At 39.5% G+C, this 25,161-nt stretch overlaps 1 pseudogene; it reads right to left on the reverse strand.

The window, feature by feature from the left end:
- Window positions 1–662: 662 nt before the first annotated feature.
- LOC125092212 (ATP synthase F(0) complex subunit C2, mitochondrial-like) lies at window positions 663–18,555 on the reverse strand (annotated as a pseudogene).
- Window positions 18,556–25,161: the final 6,606 nt, after the last annotated feature.

Here is a 25,161-nt window from a genome sequence, read left to right on the forward strand (position 1 = left end):
CCTTCGGCTCAGGTCATGATCCCAGGTCTTGGGTTCGAGCCCCACATCGGGCTTTCTGCTCGGCAGGGAGCCTGCTTCCTCCTCTCTCTCTGCCTGCCTCTCTGCCTACTTGTGATTTCTCTCTGTCAAATAAATAAATAAAATCTTTAAAAAATAAAAATAAAAAAAATAAAATTAGGCAGAGGAACGGAATCGACATTTTTCCAAACAAGGCATACAAATGGCTAATAAGTACATGAAAAGATGCTCAACATCATTAATCATCAGGGAAACGCAAATCCAAAACACAGTGAGAGATGACCTCAACTTGTTAAAAGGGCTATCATCAAAAAAACAAGGAATAACCAGTGTTGGCCAGGATACACAGAAAAGAAACCCCTGTGCAGTTGGTGGGAATGCAGATTGATAGAGCCACAGTGGAAAAGAATATGAGGATTCCTAAAAAAATAAAAATAGAACCATCGTTTGATCCATTAATCTCCCTTTTGAGTATATATACATAGGAAATGAAATCAGTATCTCTACACTTATTTTTTTTTCTTATGAATATAGTATTTATTTGTCTTCCCTCTGTCAAACCCCGAGCCAGCCACTTTCCCTAGGCTGCCTGGGGAGGTATAGGAAAAGGAACATACAGGGCACAAGAAACACAGGAGAAAGACCTAGGGGAGGTGGAGACGGCTCCCTCCCATGGCAAAGAGGATGTAAAAGGCCACCAGCAGACACAAGAGCCCTGTGGCCTCCGAGAAAGCAAAGCCCAGAATGGCATAGGAGAAGAGCTGTTGCTTCAGAGAGGAGTTCCTGGTATAATCAACAATGAGGCTCTCAAACATGGTCCCAATTCCAGCCCCAGAGCCAGCCACCCCTCATTGAGACTCAGCCTCAATGAACATGGCTGCTACTTCAATGGCCCATGAAACGGCACTGATCGGAATCTGTGGTAGGAATAAGTGACGTCAGGGGATGTGGGGCTGCCAAACTGTTGAGGCTCACACCTGTCAGTGCCTTGGGTGGTTTTAGCAGACTGCAGTGATTGGCTTAACAGCTGACAGGTGCTCCTAGCCAAGAAGGGGGTGGAGACAAATGTTGTGCAGGTGTACAATTTCAGGGGATGAGAGGCTGTGGCAGGACAGCTGCTCCCAGAGCAAAGAGACAGAGAGTGAGATATCTGCACTTCCATGTTCATTGCAGCATTGTTCACAATAGCTATGACTTGAAAACAACCTAAGTGTCTGTTGACAGATGAATGGATAAAGGTGCAATATATAGAGGAGGGAAATCCCACCATTTGCAACAACATGAATGAGTCCTGAGTGCCCTATGCTGAGTGAAGTAAGTCTGGCAGAAAAAGACAAACACTGTATGATCTCACTCATATGTGGAATCCAAAAAAGTTGAACTCAGAGTAAATTGGTGGTTGCTAGGAGTTGGTGGGTGAGGGAAATGGGGAAATGTTGATGAACGTCTGGGTGGCTCAGTTGGTTAAGTGTCCGTCTCTCGATTTCAGCTCGAGGATCTCAGGGTCTTGAGATCGAGCCCCACATCAGGCTCCACATTCAGCTCAGAGGCTGCTTGAGGTTCTCTCTCTCTCTCTCTCTCCCTCTACTCCTCCCCCAATTTGTGCTAAATAAATCATTAAATAAAATCTTCCTTTTTAAATGGGGAAATGTTGATCAAAGTATACAAACATTCAGTTGTAAGATAAATAAGTTCTAAAAATCTAATGTACAGCATGGTGACTATAGTTAATGATACTGTATTGTACACTTGAAATTTGCTAAGAGAACAGATCTTAAATAGTCTCAACACAAAAATAAAATGGTGGGACGCCTAGGTGGCTCAGTTGGTTGGACGACTGCCTTTGGCTCAGATCATGATCCTGGAGTCCCGGGATCAAGTCCCGCATGGGGCTCCCAGCTCCAGGGGGAGTCTGCTTCTCCCTCTGACCTTCCCCTCACTCATGCTCTCTCTCACTGTCTCTCTCTCAAATAAATAAATAAAATCTTTTAAAAAAATTTAAAAAAATAAATAAAATGGTAACTATGTGAGGTGATGGATGTGCTAACCAACCTTGTAGTAATCATTTCACAATATATATATACACACAGACACACACATATATACACACACATATGTCAAATCATCCCACTGCACACCTGAAGATTCCACAATGTTATTTGTAAAATATATATCAATAAAGCTGGAAATCCCAAGTTTATGTCTTGGTGCAAGAAGAAAAAGAAACATTTAGATTCATAAATTTTAAGTATAAAAGATAAAGTCTTTTACATTTCCAATTAAAATTAAAAATAAAAAATAAAACTGAGGAATAGACTTTATGGCAAAATAATGTCTTATTCAAACTAGCAACCAATCAAGCTATTTGGCAAGGATGAGTACTGTATTTCATTTATTTTGTGTATGTACATACATGCTTATGAATAGAGGCATTATTAAAATCTAAAAAAAAAACCACAATTCTGTAATTATTGAAAAAGTTTGGTTGTTCTGGACAACAATGTAGCCTTTCAGCTAGCCAAGCTGTAATTTGTTAATTGGGTGGTATTCCAATTGTTGGAATGTAATCAACAATCCTAGCCACAGTATTAAAGACAAAGCTTTAAAGATTTTTTTTATTATTTATTTGTCAGAGAGAGAGAGAGAGAACATGTGCACAAAAGCAGGGGGAGCAGCAGGTAGAGCAGGTGGAGAGAGAAGCAGACTCCCCACTGAGCAAGGAGCCCAATGCAGGACTCTATCCTAAGACTCTGGGACCATAACCTGAGCCAAAGGCAGACACTTAATGACTGAGCCACCCAGGTGCCCCAAAAGCAAAGCTTTAGATGCAAGGAATAACCTAAATGTGAATGTTAAAAATCAGAATAAGTTAAAGATATTCATCAAGTCTGTGAAAATTTTTTCTGTGGTTCCCTTAATTCCACTATGCAACTGCTTGGGCTGGATTGTTAACAAACATGACTATTACCAATGACCACATACTTAACATTTATACTACATACCTTTTCAATGTGTTACTTGTGGGAAATGGAAATACCAAAGTTCAAGTTTTGAAACTGTTTGAAGAAACTTTTGAATTTGTCTGGAAATTGAACCAAAGCAGAAGGACTACTTAGTACCTAAGGATTCACTATTCCTTTCCCTTTATAATAGCCACTGAGCAAAGAAGATTCTTCTTTGAGTACTTTTTTTTAAAGATTTATTTATTTTATTTATTTTAGAGAGGGATTGAGGGAGAGGGAGAGAGAGTCTCAAGCAGATTCCCCGCTGAGTGTGGAGCCCGACTCAGGGTTCAATCACCACCCTGAGATCACGACCCAAGCTGAAACCAAAGTTAGAAACTTAACCACAGGCACCACGGAGGCGCCCCTCTTCCTTGAGTACTTCTATCAGAATGTAAATAACTGCCTCAACATCAAAGGCCCTTTAGCTTCTCAACTTACTTTCATTAAAGTTTCACTGTTCTTTCTCTTCCATGGAGAAGAACATGCTCAGAAACTAACAGCTTTAAAAAAAGAAAAGAAAAGAAGTGGTGGCTGGATGGCTCAGTCAGCTGAGTGTCCAACTCTTGATTCCCGCTCAGGTCATGATCTCGGGGTTGTAAGATCGAGCGCCATGCTGGGCTCCACACTCAGCCCTGAGTCAGCATGTCCCCCTCCTTCCCCCTGGCTTGTTCTCTCTCTCTCTTTCTCTCCAAATAAAAAAATAAATAGTCTTAAAAAAAGAAAGAAGAGCTTTAGTTTATCATTATGATGTGGACATAGAGTAAAAAGATGTAACAGTAACAAAATTTTGATTAGTCATGTGTGTCCAAAAAGTAATGCAGTCTGCAAGTGATGTACATTATAAATTTCTCACTTTCCATCTTTCTTGTAAAGTAATTCTTTCAGCAGCTGAATTTAAACAGTAAATGTCATGTCTCATCAATACAGCTAAAAATTGCCGTGGTCTTCAAGATTATTTTGGACCACTGTATTGACACCAAATGAATATTGGAACTTATACTGAAAACATTTATTTATTTTGCTGTCTACATTGAGATATTTTGGTTATTTCCTCTACATGAGGTGACAGTGACCTTTGTACACATAAGCTACACTTTCACCATTTGAAGTGATCCAAGACCACATTAGCATGTCATGAATTCATTGGTTTAGAACTGTCATGGGAATGATGCCATTCTTCTAGTACTGATGAGATCATAGGTGCTCAGTTTCAACTGCCAACCCAGCCAGAGAACATTTAAAAATCCAATCATCTGTACTTCTAGTCAATGAAAATGTAAGCTGTAGAAGGCACTCCAGAGTACTCACGCACTGTCATACAATGAGCCAGTACAGAAAGATATTATGAATAAAATACTGGGTTTAATCCAAATGTCCATTGATAGGCAATTGAGTAAATCAATTATCCAGTCTTTAAAATGATGAAGAAGGTCTAGATATGGGGAAATATCCATTTGCAACAACATGCACGGAACTAGAGTGTATTACGTTAGATGAAATAAGTCAGTCAGAGAAAGACAAATACCATATGATTTCACTCATATGTGGAATTTAAGAAACAAAACAGATGAACATAGGGGAAGGGAAGGAAAACCAAAATAAGATACAAACAGAGAGAGGCAAACCACGAGAGACTCTTAACTATAAGGAACAAACTGAGGATTCCTGGAGGGGAGGTGGGTTGGGGGGGAAGGGGTCATTAATTGGATGAAGCGCATTAAGGAGGGTGCTCATGAACACTTGGTATTATATACAAATGGTGAGTCACTAAATTCTACCATGAAACTAATAATAAAATAAAATAAAGTACGATAAAATGAAATATAAAATAAAATAAAATGTTAACAGTAGGAGAAAAAAGGAAAAAAAGATGAAGAAAGTCTATATGTGGTAATGTGGAAAAATATCCATGAAATGTTATTTTTAAACACACTCTCTAGAAGAATATGCCTAATGTGACCCTATGTATATTTTTTAAATGAAAAATACTTAAATTCTTATAAATATATTAACATTTTTGGAATGATACACAAACTACAGTAGGACTGGAGAGTGGAAAAATGACTTTTCTATGTATACCCTCTTCTACAGTTTGAATTTTTACTATGAGAATATATTTTATAACTTTTTAGTATAAACAATTTTTTTAAAACTCACATTTCTAAACTCATTTAGATAATAAATGGCAGAGTTGGTAGATGAGTCTGTGCCTTCAAAATCCACATACACTGATCTTTCCACTGTTACACGGTAAGTAAACTAAACACTATCAGGAAGTAGAATGTCCTTGCCAGTTGACTTCCACTCAGGGAGTGTTGTAATGCACAATTTCCGTTTTCGAAAGAACAGGCACTAAATTTTCAAATTCTCCAGGCAAGGCTTAACTCGTTATATGTCAAGGTCCATGTTTTTAAAACTTAGAAATGTTTACAAAATGAAGTTATTTTTCTATTCTTTATACGTTTTCAGCTTCAATTCCAAGGACTCTTGATTTTCTTCACCAGTACTTTACCTGAACATTGGTATGCCTATGAAATCCTCTTTGCTTCCATCCCTTCAGCTTTATTTCTAATTGAGAAGATTCAAAAACCTGTAAAAAGGTGATCCTTGGCAGGATTCTACTCCAACAAGAAATCCTCTGAGTACTCTTCTCCAACCAAACAATACTCACCCATTGGAGCAGGAAGACTATTCAGTAAGATGGCTGGGGAGAGGCAGTTCAGCATTTAATTCCTAGCATGAAAGAATGATGAATGTGCGCGGCCATGCTGTGTTTGAGATCATCTCCACTGACTCGCTGCCCCTGCCTGTGAAATAAAAAGAGGTTTGGCTCAAACCAGTGGATGTTACCAGGTTTCCCTTTCCACACCTTATCATCTTAAACAGCAGTTGACTCTTTGATGTTTGTAAGAGAAGAGAAGAACAAAGCATAGGAAACTGTTGAAATTACTTTCAGGCTGTGTTTTGTTTTTCCTTTATTTGCTTTCTGTCTCTCTTCCAAGGATGGTGTTACTTCCTAATGTGAAATCTAGAGAGATCATCACACCTAAACAGTAAAATGTCAGCCAGTAGCTTTCAAAAGAGTGGGCTCATTTCTTATCTGTGGAGTGTATCTTTAACTCTGAGTAGGAATGAGTAAATTACAGGTTTTTTTTCTCCATTTTTGCAGGGAGAGGGAATAATTAGTTTGCTTTTATGAAATAAATTGCTTGTGTTTACAAAATAAAAACTTCAATACATAATAGTGAAATGCTATAAAATTAGCTCCATTTCTATGTATTCTGAATGTTTTCATTTTCAATGGATCTCATTTTTTCCTATTAAGGAATATTGTTGTACATGGGGATTTATTACATAATTATGATTTTCTGAGAAAATGTTGCTGCAATGAGATCATTCCAACCTTTGTTTCTCCTTCAGCTGTAAGATTTTGTCTTATTGTCCTCTTGATTAAGAAATCAGCAGGTTACTCCAATCAAACATTTATTATAGTCCATTCAAATCCATTCATACATATCACAATTTGCTCCACTAATACCTCAGTTAAGGAAATACATAGAAAACAATTGTTGCCTTAGGATGCTGTCATCCACCACATTGCTGGAAACATCCAAATATGCTCCATTAGACAGGGTTCCTTTAATCACGATGGATCCTGTGGCACTCACTTACCATGTCCTTAAACCATTCATTCTTTCATACCCAAAATCCAAAGGTCTCTAAACGTTTAGCATTTCTCAGAAACACGGTGTACTCGTGAGATTATTTCTGTCTCTGAGTCCTCTCCACACAGTACTAGCAATGTAGAAATACAATATGCCTAAACATTCAGGCATGATAGTAAGAATATTCTTGGAGCCATAGTCAGTAAATTCAATTATTTCCATTCCCATTATTTCTTTTTTAAAAAGATTTGTTTACTTATCTTAGAGAGCGAGTGAGCGAGGTGGTAGGGGGCAGAAGTAGAGAGAGAACCCTGAAGCAGACTTCTCACTGAGCATGGAGCCAAGGCAGGGCTCAATCCCAGGACCCTGATATCATGACCTGAGCCGAAATCAAGAGTCAGCTACTTAACGGACTGAGCCACCCAGGTACCCTACCATTCCCATTATTTCAATGACATCTCCCTGCAAAATGCTGAAGGCCTGAATAGAAAGCCCCAACATTAGACATGAAAATACATTTTAAAAAAATACTCAAGTCAAAACTGAGGACACTTTAATTCAGTTCAGACTCCAACTCTTGCATCATTTACCCTTCCTCTTCTTGTATCGTTCTTGATGCCTCATCATTAATTCAGGCTGGTAGAATCAACTTAAATGGTATGCTCTGCATCTCTGCCCTCTTTTCCCTTTCTACTACTACTCCTATCGCACAATTTTTAAAACTCAGTTTCCCAATCTTGCTTCTCTGGAACGCTGGGTTCCATGGAGTAAATGACATTCAAAAGGAGTTCCACTTGAGAAACATGGGCCCATTTGTGGGTTTTTTACTGCAGTATTTCTCAGAGCCTTTAAATTGCTAATTTTATTGACTGGGTAACCTATGTTCCAGGCTCTCTGCTAGATCTTCTTATATTATTTCTCCCGACAATTAATGTTGTTATTATGTGTTTTATAGATCACACAGCTCCTAAGCACTCAAGCCAGTCTTTCTCACTCCAAAATCCCTTTCTCACTCCAAGGAGTCTTTCTCACTCCAAAATCCCTGCTCTTGGGGCATATGGATGGCTCAGTCAGTTAAGCATCTGCCTTAAGCTCAGGTCATGATCCCAGGGTCCTGGGATTGAGCCCCATATAGGGCTCCCTGTTCATTGGAGACCCTGCTTCTCCCTCTCCCTCTGCCTGCCACTCCCCTTGCTTGTGTGCTCACTCACACACTCTCTTTCTCTGTCAAATAAATTTTAAAAAATCTTTAAACAAACCTCCAAAATCCCTGTTCTTTTCACATTTCCCTCTTCATACCGAAACATCATACCATTTCCTTAAAGGTCACCATATACTCATCGGCTACATGTTTCTTTCTCTTAATAAAAAAAAAAAAACTTGATATTTTTAATAGAAAATTAATTTTGCTTTGCGATGGAGTTAATACTGTAGAGGTTTATGGCATACATCTTTGTGTCAGACAATATTATGCAAGTTTTGGTTCTGCAAATCACTAGCTATGTAGCAAAGGATAAGTCCTTTAATCACTTAAAACCTATTTCTTCATCTGTACTATGGGCAAAATATTTATTTCAGGAAGATATTTGTGAAGCTTGAATGTGATTATGCAAATAAAGCACTTGGAGCAATCAGACACACAGTAAGTACTGGATTATAATATTACCATCAATAAATAATGATAACATCATGATGTCCCTATTGCCTGAGTTTCTTAATCAAAACTGGATTCCCTATTCTAATTCAGCTAGATTTTATTTTAAAGTTTTATAATAAATTGATAAATGATTTATAATGCTATTGAAAGAGAACAATTTAAATTAATAATACACTAAGTGATAAATTTCCTATACTCAACTTTGATCCTAAATCTAGCATTGGAATTTGTCCAGACTGTGCTTCAGGTGTCTGAACTGAAGGCTATTTTAGTTTTACAACTGGGTAGCCCCTAAACAGTAAGATTCAATTTCAATCTGGATCTTACTAATTGAAACGATCTAGCACAGCGCACCAGCTTGCCCTTACCAAATTAAGACATTCAGGATGTTGACTTTCCTTTCTGTAAACATTTTTATAAGAAAACTGCAAAAGATCTTATTTTCTATACTTTGTTATCAATCTTAAAAGAGATTTTAAAAAATACAATTTTTGAAAATCAAAATTTTAAAAATTCTTAAATACATTGATTAAAAGAAGAAAAGGCTGCTCACTTTTTGAGTTCTATTTAATAACCAATTTTAACAAAACCCCACCAAATTGAGCTTTACTTATTTGGAATTTATAATTCTCTGAGATAAAGACCAGCATAAAATTTTAAAATAACCTCATGAGGGGTGCCTGGTTGGGTCAGTCGGTGAAGCAGGTGACTCCTGATCTTGGGTTTTTAAGTTTGGGCCCTATGTTGGACATAGAGATTATTTAAAAATAAAATCTTTAAAAAACACAGGAACCAAAAAAACCTCATAAGGATTCACTGTTATTTGGTGTATGATTTTCAGGGTAGTAATTATCATAATAGCAGGGATTAGGGTACAATATAAACCAGGAATTGCTCTAATTGTTATACATATGTTAACTAATTGAATCTTCAAAAGCATCTTACAAAGTGGATACTAGTGTTACCTCACTTTACATATGAACCAACTGAAGGAAAGAAAGATTGTTACTTATCCAACACCCTACAACTTTTAATAGCAGAATTGGGGTCTTTTATTTTTTTATTTAAGGAATTTTTAAAATTTATTTGTTGGAGAAAGAGAAAGTGAGCACAAGCAGGGGGAGGGGTCAAGGCAGAGGGAGAAGCAGGCCTCCCGCTGAGCAAGGAGCCGGATTGATTCCAGGACGCGGGGATCATGACCTGAGCCAGGTGCCCCAAAACTGGGGTCTTTTATTCCAGAGACGCTAGCTCCAGTATTTGCACTTTTATCCACTGCACATTGACTTTATTCTCATAGTTTTACAGACATTAAACCTACTTAAAATGTTTAAGCCTTGATATTGGTCAAATTCAGAATACCACCTTCCAGTTAGTCCCAATATTTTACTACTCAATGTTCATTAGTTATATTTTAAGAACACAATTCTTTCGTCTACGTTCTGGAAAACCTCATCAGAAATACTGCTGACATTTCTATGGACACAAGTCTCAATAGTCAGCTCATCTCAATTCCGACTTTTATCAAGAATCTTCTGGAGACCAGCATAAAACAGCATGTGTCCAATGCCAATACATGTTTTAAGATTGAAGCAATCTGTTTTCTCTAAAATACACCTGGAAAGATAGGTACTGTCTCTTATCATGAGAAAAGTAGCTTATCATTTGTTCGCCAGAACTCCAAGTAATAGTAAGTCAAGAAGCTGAGAGTTGAAATAAACAAGGGAAAATATTGGCAAGGAAGAATTTGTATCTGCGAGTCTGGGTTGAACATTTTACTTGCACGTATATTTCAGACCCAATGTCGGTATATGTGAGTCGATATCACTAGTTTCTCAAAAACAGTCACACCCCACTTCCCAAAAAGCAACCATACTTTATTCTCTTTCTCCTTGGAATCAAAACTCTTGATCTTGCTTTCACTAGATCCTAAGGAAGCATTTATTAAAGTGTATTCTATGGGATATTGGTAAGTTTTAAGGGCAGAAAAGTGTTCTGTAGTCAAGTAAGTTTGGGAGAAACTAGTTTAAATGACGTTAACCAGGCTTGTGTACTGTGGGATTTGCAGAGCCTTTAGATGCTAATACCTAACAATCTCCAGGAGCAGAATAAAATATAAAAAAACCTTCAAAAATTCTGGCCACACACTTTTATTGGAGCATGCCAATGTGGGAAAATTACTTCACAAACGTGTTTTGGGAATCAACGATGTGATGCCATAAGTCATTAAAATTGGCAGAGGGTTAAGAAAATCCTCAAATGCTGGTTTATAGACTTGCTGTGTTAGGAAGTCATTTTGGGGAGGAGATGTAGGAAGATTTCTCGGGAATACATTTTCCAAGGTTCTACACCTACAAATCTAGGATAGGGTCCAGGATCGTATATTTGGTGTGAGAGATGGGTCTTTCTTATTGTTTGTGCGGCAGAGCTAGGCTTTAGAACCATGGTATAATGGAAATACCATTGCTTCATAGCCTAAAGCATATTTATATCACCTCCCCCCAATTTTATATATACTATGAAAAACACAACAATGCCCCTCTCCAAGAAGACTGTCTTAATCCCCCACACCTTTGAATATGTTAACTTACATAGCAAAAAAAAAAAAAAAAAAAGACTTTGCAGATATGATTTAGTTAAAGATCTTGAGATAAGATTATCCTGGGTTATCAGGTTGGGCCTACTGGAATCACAAGGTCCTTTTAAGTAGAAACTGGAGAGTCAAAGCCAGGGAGAGAGAGATTTAAAGATGCCACACCTGTGACTTTGGTGATGCAAGAAGGAGCCATGAACCAAGGACTGCAGGGAGCCTCTTAGAACCTAGAAAAGGCCAAGGAATGGATCTCCTCCTAGAGCCTCCAGAAGAAACACACCATGTTGACTCCTTTATTTTAGCCCAGCAAGAAATAGTTTGGACTTCTGATCCCCCAGAATTACAGGATAATAAATGCTTATTGTCCTAAGCCAGTACATTTATGGTAATAATGTTAACAGCAGCCACAGAAGATAATGTGTATACTCATATAATTGAATGCAACACCTTTTAGCCATGGGAAACCACAAACTATTGTTTTGCTATAGCATAAATTTTGCCAATTTACAATCCAGCCACCCTAAATAGTAAGAACAGAGGGGAGAGACTAGCTAACCATGTTATGAGACAGAAGCTGAATATTTAAGTTACTTGACAAGGTTCCCAAGGCTAGTAAGCGGCAGAATGTGGTTTGAAATGCAGGTCTGGTGGACTCTGAAATTCAGGCTCTTTTATCCACATCAATGAACCTCTCTGAGCATCCTGCATTAACTATCACCATGCTTAGTTTCCTGCCTTATAATAATTACAATATTGGGGCGAAAGTGAAAATGGGTCAGTCTGAAAGGTATTATCATCAACAAGAATAATACAGTATAGTACTAGAACTTGAGGGAAAGGAAAAGAATGCTATTTCTAGAAGAAGGACATGAATGACTATTAGAATCAGCATTACATCTGGTGGTGAGGCAGAAACACGTGTAAAGGTCCCACATATGAAATCACCTTACACAGTGCCTGAGATCAAGGTTTACTCAGAACTTCAAAATAGACCTCCTTCACTCCACCCCAAAGCTGAGAAGCAATATGTAAAAACAACACTGAAACACAGCTGATAGAAGTATGGGAACCGCATACTCTCTGGGGAGCCACGGCAGAAAGAGAAGATTCAAACCCAAGCAGCAAACGAACATCAACCAACCCAGTCTTTTCGAGTGGATTCACACAAGACTCTACACTAAAGGCATAACACAGGAAAGGCATGCTCACATCCAAATATAAGTGGGAAACAATTTACCCTGGTATGGATTGTCCAACACAAAATATCAAGAGTTCAACAACAAAAAAAATTATAGGGCGCATCAAAAAAACGGAAAAAACACAGTCTGAATGGAAATGTGATCATCAAAATAAAACTCAAATATGACACAGATATTGGCATTATCAGTGAATTTTACATAACCATGATTAATATATTAAAAGAGACAACAGAAGTGAGAAAATAAGTAATTTCAGCAAAGAGATGGAAACCATAATAAAATGGAAGGGCTAAAAATGAAAAACTCAGTAACACAGATGAAGAATTCCTTGGAGGGACTCATCAGTAAAGACAACCAAAGAAATACTCAGTGAGCTTGAAGGTAGGTAATAGAAATTATCAAAAAATGGGGGAAAAAGAAGAGCATCTATAAGTTGTTGGGCAATATCAATTGGTCTAATATATGAATAATGAGAATTTCAGTAGAAGAAAGAAAGAACAAGGCAGAAGAAATATTTGAAGAAATAAAAGTGGAGAATTTTCCAAAATTATTAATAGATAACAAAATTAAAGACCCAAGAAATATGGAAAATTGTGAGCAGAATATAAAAATATTCAAGTATATAATATTCAAACTTCTGAAAACTAAAGAAAAAGGTACAGACTTGATGGCAGCCAGAGAAGAGTACTGAGAAACAGAGATGGTAATTATAGCAAACATAGAATCAGAAAACATACTACAAAGAAATCAATAAAGTAACTCCTTTGAAATGCTTAAACACAGACAGGGGCACCTGACTAGCTCAGTTGGCAGAGCATATGACTCTTGATCTCAAGGTTCTGAGTTTGAGCCACATGTTGGGTGTAGAGATTACTTTAAAATAAAATTGTTAAAAATTAATAGGAGCATCTGGGTGGCTCAGTTGGTTAAGTATCTGACTCCTGATTTCAGCTCAAGTTATGATCTCAATGTTGTGGGATCGAGCCCCGTGTGGGGCTCTGCACTGAGCTTGGAGTCTGCTTGTCCCTCTCCGTCTGCTCCTCTCCACACCCCAGTCTCTCATTCTCTCTCTCTCAAGTAAATAAATAAATAATTTTTAAAATTATTATAAAAAATAAAAATAAAATGCTTAAACAAAAAAAAATTCTCAACAGTCTGAGAACACTAATCAGAATACAAAAAGAAAAACATTTTGTCAGACATATGCATGATTTGCAAATTTTTTTCCTCTAGCTTGTCTTTTTATTCTCAGTTTGTCTCATTTTTAGTTATTCTTTTAAAGCAAGCTCTACACTCAATGTGGGGCTTGAACTCATGATCCCGAGATCAAAGTCACATGCTCTACTGAGTGAGCCAGCCAACTGCCTCCAAAATTTTTAGTTTTGATGAAGTCCAGTTTATTAGTATGGTCTTTGTCTTTCTTTGACTTGTTTCACTTAGCATAATACCCTCTAGTTCTATCTATGTTGTCACAAATGGCAAGATGTTGTTCTTTTTCATTGCCAAGTAGTTTTCCAGTGTATGTGTGTGTGTGTGTGTGTGTGTGTATGTGTGTGTGTGTGTGTGTGTACCACATCTTCTTTATCCATTCATCCATTGATGGACACTTAGGTTGTTTCCGTATCTTGGTTACTGTAAATAATTCTGCAATGAGGGGCGCCTTGGTGTCTCAGTGGATTAAGCATCTTCCTTTAGCTCAGGTCATGACCCCGGGGTCCTGGGATCGAGTTCTGCATCAGGATCCCGGCTCAGGGGGGAGGTCTGCTTCTCCCACTCCCTCTCTCACTCTCTCTCATATAAATAAATAAGGTCTTTAAAAAAATAAACAACACTGCAATAAACATGGGGGCCCATATGTCTTTTCAAATCAGTGTTTGTTTTCATCTTTTTGGATAAATACCCAGAAGCAGAATTGCTGGATCATAGGATAGCTCTATTTTAAATTTTTTTAAAGATTTTATTTATTTATTTGACACAGAGAGAGAGGGAACACAAGCAGGGGGAGAAAACAACATAGTCTACAGTAATATTGGTAGAATGCTCAGCTATTTTGCATGAGCCAAGGATTAAAGGGATTGCCTATAAAAAGACACAGTGGACTATTTTGGGATTGCTGTAAATATTGTGTATTTTTCTTATGATGGTAGTTACTGACAAAGATTCTCTTTGACCAGACTCTAATCAGGCTCTGCTATGAAGTTTTCCAAGTAGGCTTCTACTTTTGAACTTCTGTGTTCGTCTCTGAGTGGTGCTATCTTAGCAAGAGTCCTAAGCCAGTTTAACCAGAATCCCTCATTCTCCTACCTAATCACCCTTGAAATCTGATCAAGTTCCTTACCTCCTACTATGACCCCGTGGGAATGACCTGTCTTCAGCAAGACTCCTGTTAGGTTGGTTTAGCCAGAATCCACCCCCCCTTCCTAATGTTTTTGCTTAGTAGTTTTCCATCCATGGAACCCTACCCTACTCCTTGACTTTTTCCTTGTATTCAGAGTTGAACCCAATCTCTCTCCCCCACTGCAAGACCCCATTGCAGTGGTCCCTACACCCATCATGACAGTCCTGAATAAAGACTGCCTTACTGGGGATGCCTGGGTGGCTCAATCAGTTAAGCACCTGCCTTCAGCTTGGGTCGTGACCCCAGGGTCCTGGGATCCAGCACCACATCAGGCTCCTTGCTCACCCCGGAGCCTACTTCTCCCTCTGCCTGCCATTCCACCTGCTTGTGCTCTCTCTCACACTGACAAATAAATAAAATCTTTTTTAAAAAACTGCCTTACTGTTCTTTTATAAGTGTCAGGAATAATTTTTCCTATAATACTTGTTATATAAATTTATCATAATTCATCACAATGTACACTTAAAATGGATGCATTTTAAGTTAATTAGTCTTCAAATAGTTTTTTTTTAAATGAGAGAGCAAAAAAAAAAAATCCAGAATGAGAAAAAAAGCTGTTGAAGGACAAAAAAAGATTAATTTTTCCCTAAGGCCCTAGGCCCCAAACACTTACAGGAACCTCTTTTGATTCTAAGTACAAAAAGCTAGGCATTATTGGGCATTCTCTAGAATGGTAAAAACTAAGTATATTGTAGATGGAAAGAGTCTTATTCAGTAAATATGGATACAGTTGAACAACAACAACCAAATATAAACTTAGCTATAGATGAAGTCGTTTTTCTTGCAAAATAAACTTAGTAATCTCAAAATGATTCTGTATGTTTGCGTATCCACAAAATGAAAAATGAATGGACCATTATAATGTAATTAATCATGTACTTTAGTATTACATATGCAATGATAAATTCAAATCTATTGAAGGAAATTATATAAAATATATTACTGAATTATATATATGTAAAATAAACTCTATAATAGAAATGCAACATTTTTATTAATATTTACAATTTTTAAACAGAATCTTGTTTAACTTAGTTGCTTATTATTATACTTGATTTATACAGAAACTAGAAGTTCTTGTTTTGACCACTAGATAGAGCTTTGATATTAATGTAGTAAATAAGACCCACTAAATCTACTGAAAACGTTAAAGTTGTTTTATATACATTCACTGCTTTGCCTCTAAACATTTTGCTTCCAGATCTGTTTAAAAACGTTCTTGGGGCACCTGGGTGGCTCAGTGGGTAAAGCCTCTGCCTTCTTCTTGGGTCATGGTCCTGGGGTCCTGGGATTGAGCCCCACATGGGGCTCTCTGCTCATCAGGGAGCCTGCTTTCCCCTCTCTCTCTGCCTGCCTCTCTGCCTACTTGTGATCTCTCTCTGTGTGTCAAATAAATAAAATATTTTTTAAAAGAATGTTCTTAAAAGACATTTTTCTCCACTGTCAGCCATAGCATGAGTTAGAAATTTCCTTACCACAAGGCATACTACTTAGTGTTTAGTCCAGAACTTATTGAGGGAATGAGAAGATTCGATTGGTTGTCCTCTAAGAAGCTCTTACATCAAAGAAGTAATGTTGGACCAATTTATTTATTTATTTATTTATTTAAAGATTTTTTTTATTTATTTATTTGACAGATCACAAGTAGGCAGAGAGGCAGGCAGAGAGAGAGGGGAGGAAGCAGGCTCCCTGCTGAGCAGAGAGCCCGATGCGGGGCTCGATCCCAGGACCCTGGGATCATGACCTGAGCCGAAGGCAGAGGCTTAACCCACTGAGCCACCCAGGCGCCCCTCGTTGGACCAATTTAAAGAATAATAGTTCCTAATTGTGTCATGGCCACATTTATTAGACTAGTTGAGATGAAACTGATTCCATAGAATTATAATCTGAGACAATTCAATTGGAACCTTACTAGTGTTGACTTTAAGCATCTTCAGCTTCTGGAGTATTAGTACACAGTCTTCGCCGAGGGTATCAATTCCATCATGCATGTGCAGGAACTGGGGAAAAGGCCTAAATATGTCATCTCATAGAAGAATTGACAAGTTCTCTTGGCTAAGAACCTGTACGTCTGAAATGACTTCAGCACTGGGGCTGGAGAGTCAAATAAACTCTCATATCTGGCCTAATCATTCTCTCTGACTGGGGGGAATTTCCAGTTTCTACTACTCAAAATATAAAAACCCCAACATACAGAAAAATTATTTCCTACTTTTGCAAAAATAAGACAAAGTGCACATGTATAGCTTTCCCTCCAAAATTATATTCTGAAATTGACAAAAGGTATGAGTCAATAATCGAAGTACTTAGAAATAATGGCAAGGCACCAAATGTTATATAATGTCAATCACAAATACATTTCAACATAAAGACATGATTATATCATATTAATTGGGTTGTCTTTGGGTGTTTGGGACTATAGGTGTGTTTATTTTTCACTTCCTATTTGCTGTCTTTTAAAATATGAGTTTATAATTTTAAATTGGAAGAAATATACTTTAAGTAATAAAGGAAAATGGGACAAGGGGAAATTTATATATTTATATATGCAATATAAATTTATATAAATTATATATTTATATATACAAAATTAATTTATATATATAAATTTATATTGCATATATAAACTTATATATGCAAAATTTAGCTACATTATTATTAGGTCACTTTCTTCCTTATATTGAAGACAAATAATATTGTTAAACGTTCAGAAGCAAAAATAAGAGACATCTTTGTCCTTGGAAGTACTATAATGTTTAAAATAGACAGAGACTGTTTGCTGGTGGACCCCCTCACTGGTTTTCATCTGGAGACCAAAACATTCTTGTCCACTCTTCTAGTACTTAGGTAGTTGGACATAGACTGAACACTGGTATAGGCATGGAAAAAAAATTCACCTAATCCTATGGACAGAACCTATGTGCATGCCTATATCAAAGCATGCAGACATATCCATGAATGCACACAACACACACACACACACACATACACACATGCTAAATGGCAAGTTTATTCAAATAACTAAAGCCGGCCTTAATCCTGAGCTAAGACAGCAGTAGGAGCATAAGCATAATCACACAATTCCCACATAATCACACAATTCCCTACTCCTAAATTATCATTGATCAGCTAAAGAAATATATAAATAGGAAAAACAATTTTCATCAGCAATGAAAACAGACTAGGTAGTCCATACCACAAAATTCCAAGAGCCTCAGGGTATACGGAAGGAACCCAGGGAAGAAACTCATTTTGACAGAATGTGATCTTTCTAAGAAGCTGTAGGAGACTTGTTTAGAACTGACACTGATAGTTTGTAACTTAGACTTATGGCTGACTTTGTATGTGACTGACTATAATAAAGACAGAATGGGAGCTGTTAAAGATACAGCTAGGTTTCTTCTCACTTCTGGCAATGGGTATCTTTGAGCTTCCGTCCTGATGCAAGGCTGCACTGAGATGTTCTACAAAATCAAAGTAACAGGCAAAATGGAAAACAAGACTTAGTTGGGGAGGAATTAGGGAGACTCTGGCCCTACAGAGCAGAAGCTTTTAGATGACCGTGTTTCTTTATTTAATTTTAATTTTTACTTATTTCTTTTATTTATTTGACAGAAAGGAAGAGAGAGAGAGAGAGCTCAAGCAGGGGGTGTGGCAGACAGAGGGAGAAGCAGGCTCCCCGCTGAGCAAGGACCCTGATGCGGGACTCGATCCCAGGACCCTGGGATCATGACCTGAGGCGAAGGCAGACGCTTTACTGACTGAGCCACCGAGGCATCGCTTGATAGCTATATCCCTTGTTGTTGATACAAGTTTTTGTATCAGCATCAACTGACTTTGTTCCTTTTTCTTTCATGATGCCATAGGTGTGGGCTGGCAGAGAGAAGGTAGTATACTCAGTAGGAATCAGGGACATTTGGTTCATTTCTTTATGTAACTTACTTGTGCCTTCCCAGCCCGCTCAGGTACAATCATGGAGATTCCACTCCACTGAATGATGGAGCGCTGCTGGGTTTGCTCCATGTTACAGCCTGGCAGTTCAGCAAACCTGCAGCTCGTGATGTGAGGTCAGACAGCAGTGTAAATTGGCGTCCCATGGTCGAGGGTTGAGTCTCTATGTAGGCCCAGTAGACGACGAAAAACTAGTTCTTAAAAGGAGTAGGTACCCGAGGGTGATGATTGGGCCTTGCTCCCAAATCCGAGAGGCCTGCACTGTGACTCACCTACAGTGGCCCTAACCACACTGACACTTCAAGCGCCACTGGATCTGACAGATCATGTGACCCACGTGACAGAGCCGCTTTCACAGCAAACTGGACGCCTTGCAGAACCTTCTCTTGTTCTGGGCCCCATTCAAAATGAGCAGCTCTTCTGGTCACTCAGTAATAGAACCAAGTAACATGCCCAGACGAGGAAGATGTTGCCTCCTAATCCAAGGAGGCTCCCTAGGCCTGGTGCCTCTTTCATGTTTATATGAGGCGTGAGATACAACAACTTCTCCTTTACCTTAGAAGGGATTCCACCATATGCCCCAGGCCACTGGAGCCCTAGAAATCTCGCCGAAGTAGAAGGCCCTTAATTTCAGTCTGATTTATATCCCACTCGCTGACATGCAGCTGTTTGACCATAAGTTAGAGCAGCCGCCCTTTCTCACTCACTAGGTACAATCAGCATAAGGTCAGCAATGGAACGGACCAGTGTGATGTGTTCTGGGGGGGGTGGGGAAGATGATCAAGATCTCTGGGAACTAGAGAGGGATGCCACCAAAGCGGAAGCATAGAAGACACCAGAATCCATCCATCCACAAGGATCAACAATGACAAAGCTAGCTACGAACAGAAACACACCTGAGAAACACACACACAGGAGTCTACTTGAGCTGCGGCAATGCAGAACAAAAAACCTGAGAACGACTGCATAGTAAAGGCTAAGAAAGAACAGCTTTCATGGGCCCACATCTTCCAGTCCCCCGGTGGCACTGCTCTGGACCAAGAGGGAGCACCCAGAGTCAGCAACGCACAGAGGACTCAGCCAGGTTTTGGCAGCCCGTGCTGCTTAGGACCTCAACGACCCTGGTGGATACTGCAGACCCCCTCGGATTTCATCCCCGAGGCCCGAATCGCAGACCCCAGCAAACCGTTAGGCACACACTAGCCTTCAGAGTCGCTCCCTGCCCCAAACCCGCCCCTCCTGCAGAAGCCCAGGAGCCACACTGGCAGCCGGCCCCAGGCTCTGCAGCTGCGGGCGGGCGAAAGGCCAGCCTCGGCCCGCCTGGCAGAGCCCCAGCACTGTGCATGCTCTCACCGCTAGCCCTTGGAGTGACTCGCCCGCATGCTGCCAGCCCGACTCCTGTCACTGGCCTCCACGGCCACGCACACATCTGCTGCGAGACCTCGCAGCCACAGAAGCCAAGAGCCAAGGCCACCTAATGGCTGGTGGGCCTGGATCCTGCCCCGTCTCCTGTCACTGGCCTGCACCATTGGGCTCACCAAAGCTAACAGCTGCAGATGCACACCTGGACGCTGCCAGCCCAGGTCCTGTCACCAGCCTCCACGGCCATGTATGGGCCGGGGACGAGTCCCCGAGTTGCACCAGTGTGCCTCGCAGACAGGCCCCTGCAGCTGCAGTGTGCCTGCCCTTGAACCCAGCCCAGCTGCTGGCCCAGCCCCACCCTCACCCGTGCCGCATATGGGCACTCGGCCCGCCTACCGCCACACAAGCACACACCGCCAGCCACCCCCAACCCCCGCGCTGTGGTCAAGTGTGTGCACATGTCCGGATCGGGCCACCACCACAGCCTCTCCTGGTCCCTAGTTATTGGACCTGGAAGGACTTCTAAAGACCCCAGTGACACTTGCAGCCACCGGGAGGGAAGCATCTAGGGCACTTGCCAAGGATCATGCAGTAGGTAATGTCAGTGGACCCCAGTGCCTAAGCAGTTGGGCCACGTGCAAACAGGGAGCCGCCGATGCTTCGATATTGGGCACCACCAGACATGGACTCACGGCACGGCCCAGAGTGGCTCCACACACAGGTGAAGGACTTTGCTGCCCGAAGTCAAATACTTTTGAACCTCATTTGAGGGTAAGATGAATTACAGATGCACGTTTTACACTCAGGGCAATGACTCAGTAGTGCATGGGTTTGCAAATGTCCTTTGAAGGGCCAGAAGTAAATATTTCAGACTTCTGGGCCATGTGATTTCTGTTCAACTACTCAACTCCACTTTTCTGGTTTATGTGTGTAAAGTAATGGGCTTAGCTGTGTTCTGATAAAATTTTTTTCATATGGGGTGCCTGGGCTGCCCCGTTGGTTAGGCATCTGCCTTTGGCTCAGATCATAAATTTCAAGGTTCTGGGATAGAGCCCCATGTCAGGCTTCCTACTCAGCAGGGAGTCTGCATCTCCCTCTTTCTCTGCCCCTATCCCCGCCCCCACCTTGTGCACACACACTCTCTCTCTAATAAATAAATATCTTTTAAAATTTTTATTTTTATATTTTTATTTTTTTATTCATCACTTGTTGACCCCTGCTTAATGGTGGAGATTAAATGGAATAAAAATATGCAACCAAAAAGAAAACATAGAAAGAGGGAAAAATATACATAGAGCAGATGTTATAAACAATGACTAGCAAGATGGTAGATTTTAATCCAACCATAAATATAATTTCATTAAGTATCAAGTTCCTAAAACACAAACTTAAGTACATGTTGGATTTAAAAAGACAAGAACAAATAGAGGTTGTATGTAAGAAGTCCTTTTTAAATAAAAAGAAATAGATACAGGGGTGCCTGGGTGGCTCAGTGGGTTAAGCCTCTGCCTTCAGCTCAGGTCATGATCTCAGGGTTCTGGGATCGAGCCCTGCGTCAGTCTCTCTGCTCAGCGGGAAGCCTGCTTCCTCCTCTCTCTCTGCCTGACTCTCTGTCTGCTTGTGATCTCTCCCTCTGTCAAATAAATAAATAAAATCTTTTAAAAAAGGATGGAAAAATAGATAACATAAAAACAAAAATAGAAAGAAAGGTGGAGTAGCTACCTTAATATCACATAAACTAGATTTCAGAATGAGTATTACCAGAGATAAAGAGGGACATTGACTATTTATAGAGGCTGGTTCTCCAAGAACAATGCTGTGTGCATACACACCCAACAATAGGGCTTCAAATAATAGACCTAAAATAATAAATAGACAAAACTATAATTATATTTGGAGACTTCAACACTCCTCTGTAGTTACAGATGCAATAATTAGAAATAATAATGAGAAAGCAAATCAGTAAAGAGATAGAAGACCTAAACAATACTCAACTACCTTCCTCTAATTGATATTTATAGAACATTCCACTCAACATCAGAATACACGTTTATTCAATTGAACATATGACATTTATCAGTAGAGAATATATTCTGGGCCATAAGGAAAGCTCGATGAATTTTAAAGAATTCAAGTCATGCCAAATATCATTTCTGACAACAAAGGAATGAAATTAAAATTCCAAAATGGGCAAGAATCAGGCAAATACACAAATACTTGGAAACTGAAAAATATACCTCAAAATAACCCATGGGTCAAAGAAGAATCACCAAGAAAATTAGAAAGCATTGTGAAATGAATGAAAATGAAAACATAACATATGAACATTTGTGAGATGCAGCCAAAGCAGTGATTAAATAAAAATTTAGAGCATTGGGGCGCCTGGGTGGCTCAGTGGGTTAAGCCTCTGCCTTCTGCTCAGGTCATGATCCCAGGGTCCTGGGATTGAGCCCCGCATCAGGCTCTCTGCTCAGCAGGGAGCCTGCTTCCTCCTCTCTCTCTCTCTTTCTGTCTGCCTCTCTGCCTGCTTGTGATCTCTGTCTGTCCAATAAATAAATAAAATCTTTAAAAACAATTTAGAACATTAAAGTCTTACATGAAACCTCTGAAAATTTGACCAAAATTACCTTCTTAAGAATCTTTACAAATTACACCCAGAGAAGCAGGAGGTGAATAACAAAAAGCCTAACTCAACAAAATGGCAAACTTTGTAACTTAAAATATTGATTCCACATAACAAATAATGTGTGTGGCACACACGAAATGTAGGCCAGGTGCTTCCTACGATTGCAGTTAGACTCCTACTTCTCCAAAGCCAGGTCCCTATCATCTGAGAAGAGGAGACTATACCTGTCTGAAGTCAACTTAGCTAAATGGTGCTCACAAAAGGTTTGCAGATTCACTTAATCCCCATGCTACACCCAAAGGTCTCACACACAGATGCCCTCAAATTCCTGCTTTGGTATTCATAAGGGAAAAAAAGAATATATTCCATCACCAACTGACTTTGGCAGAACCTCTCAGTTGATAATAGTTATTTGCTGATGCATAGTCATGGGCTTCTCAAGTCAATACTATAAATTATTTAAAAATAAATAAATTATTTTAATAAAACATACATTTGATGGGGCACCTGGTGGCTCAGTGGGTTAAGCATCTGCCTTCAGCTCAGGTCATGATCTCAGGGTCCTGGGATTGAGCCCCACATCGGGCTCAACAGGGAGTCTGCTTCTCCCTCTCTCTCTGCTCCTCCCCCACCACTCATGCTCTCTCTCTCTCCATCTCAAATAAGTAAATAAAATCATTAAAAAATAAACAAAATAAAATATATGTTTGGGAACAATGTACTGGAACACTGGCTTCTCAGCTTTAGAAGAAAAGCAGAACATTATTTCCTAAAAATGTTTCTCCCCAAGAGTACTTTCTCATAGATTTGCATGAAAGGACACTTATGGTTACATATGGTTAAAAAAAAATGTGAAAAACACCACTAAACCAATTTCAAATATTATGGAAATTGCTGCCAATGTTTCCAAAGTGTTGGATTCTGTAAATGGAACCATGAGATCACAGCAAACTGTTCTAGAATTTCAGGTGTATGTTTGATTTTCAAGGAGACAACTAATGCCCTTAAAACTCTAATAAATTAAAAAATGCTGTTACCTCTTTTTTTGTTACCCCTTTTTTAATTAATGTTTTAATTTGCACAACTGTCAGTGAAGGGGAAAAATAGAAATCATGCTAATGAAAGCAAATGAGTATATTTCAATAATAAAAGAGAAAACATTAATATCTGTGACTTTAATACATTGCAAACTATAATTAGTTGTTCTCCCCCAAACTATGCCAAAAATTGCATACAAACTAAAACATTTACAGATGATGCCTACAGCAAGTACGCATTCTTCCGTTAATGTTGTTTGAAAAATTATCTCAAATATTATAATAGTTTTCAAGATTGTATGATTTTTAAGAGTTCGCAAGCCACAATATATAACATTCACTAGCATAAATTTTCTCAGTTGTCATTAAAATATAAAACATGTTAAGTAGGTGTAAGTAAACTTGCGTAACTCTGCCTTGAAAACACTAAGGGAAATTTTTTTTTAAAGATTTTATTTATTTATTTGTCAGAGACAGAGGGAGAGAGAGTGAGCAAGCACAGGCAGACAGAATGGCAGGCAGAGGCAGAGGGAGAAGCAGGCTCCCTGCCAAGCAAGGAGCCCGATGTGGGACTCGATCCCAGGACGCTGGGATCATGACCTGAGCCGAAGGCAGCTGCTTAACCAACTGAGCCACCCAGGTGTCCCAACACCAAGGGAAATTATTATTGAAATATACTCATTTGCTTTGACTCTTCCTGACTGCTTCTAGCAAAAGTTGTCAAGATAGAAATGACTTAAGGATGGAATCAGTAAGCAAAAACGAAGCTCAATGTAAAGATTTGGGAAAAATTCTCAGCCTATCCGTATTGCAAAAAAATGAGAACACTAAGCATGTGGCCAAGTGACCATCGGATAGGGAAATTAGTGTGAATGTGAACCACTTACTTCTCAGGTACCCCAGTAGGAAAAGTGCCATTCTGAACTGAAGGGGAAGGAGATGAGAAGGAATGAAGACCGTTGAGCTTATTAGATTACACACATGGGACTACAGAACTGTACGGCTGAGAACATGCATTATTCTGAAAAACAAGAAATGACCCTGAAGGTGATTCAGATATTATCATGACTGCCTCCTCAGTTTCAAAAGGGTGGGGGCCGGCGCTATGCTTTCAATAAGCCGGTGTCCCAGAGGCATGGGAGCAGGGCTGCTCCAAGCTGTGGGGAGGGCCCCAGGGCAGAGTCCTAGAGGTACAATCCATGCCCAGTAGAGTAAAAGTTCAGAGGTAATACTTCTGCCCCAGTGAATTCAGAAGATGAGACCTCCACGCCAGGGATCTGGAATGACAGACAATTACCCCAGTGGATCCAGAAGGCTGAATTGTTGCTCTCGTGAGCTTGATGGACAGAGCATGGAGCCAGAGACTTACTCTAGAAACTTAGGATCTCACAGAGTCTGCCTTGCTAAATTTTGGACTTGCCTGGGACCCATCACTCTTTCTTGCTTTCCTATGTCTCCTTTTGGAACTGGACCATCTCTCTTATGCCTGTCTCACTATTGTGTTTTGGAAGAATATAAATTGTTTGGTTTCATGTAGTCACAGCTGGAGGAGGATTTTATCTCAGGGTAAATCCTAACTTGGATCTCACTCACATGTGATGTAGGTGACACTTAGATGAGACTTTGAACTTTAGGCTTTAGACTTGATACTGG

Source organism: Lutra lutra, chromosome X (assembly GCF_902655055.1).
Source record: "Lutra lutra chromosome X, mLutLut1.2, whole genome shotgun sequence".
NCBI classification, from domain to species: Eukaryota; Metazoa; Chordata; class Mammalia; order Carnivora; family Mustelidae; genus Lutra; species Lutra lutra.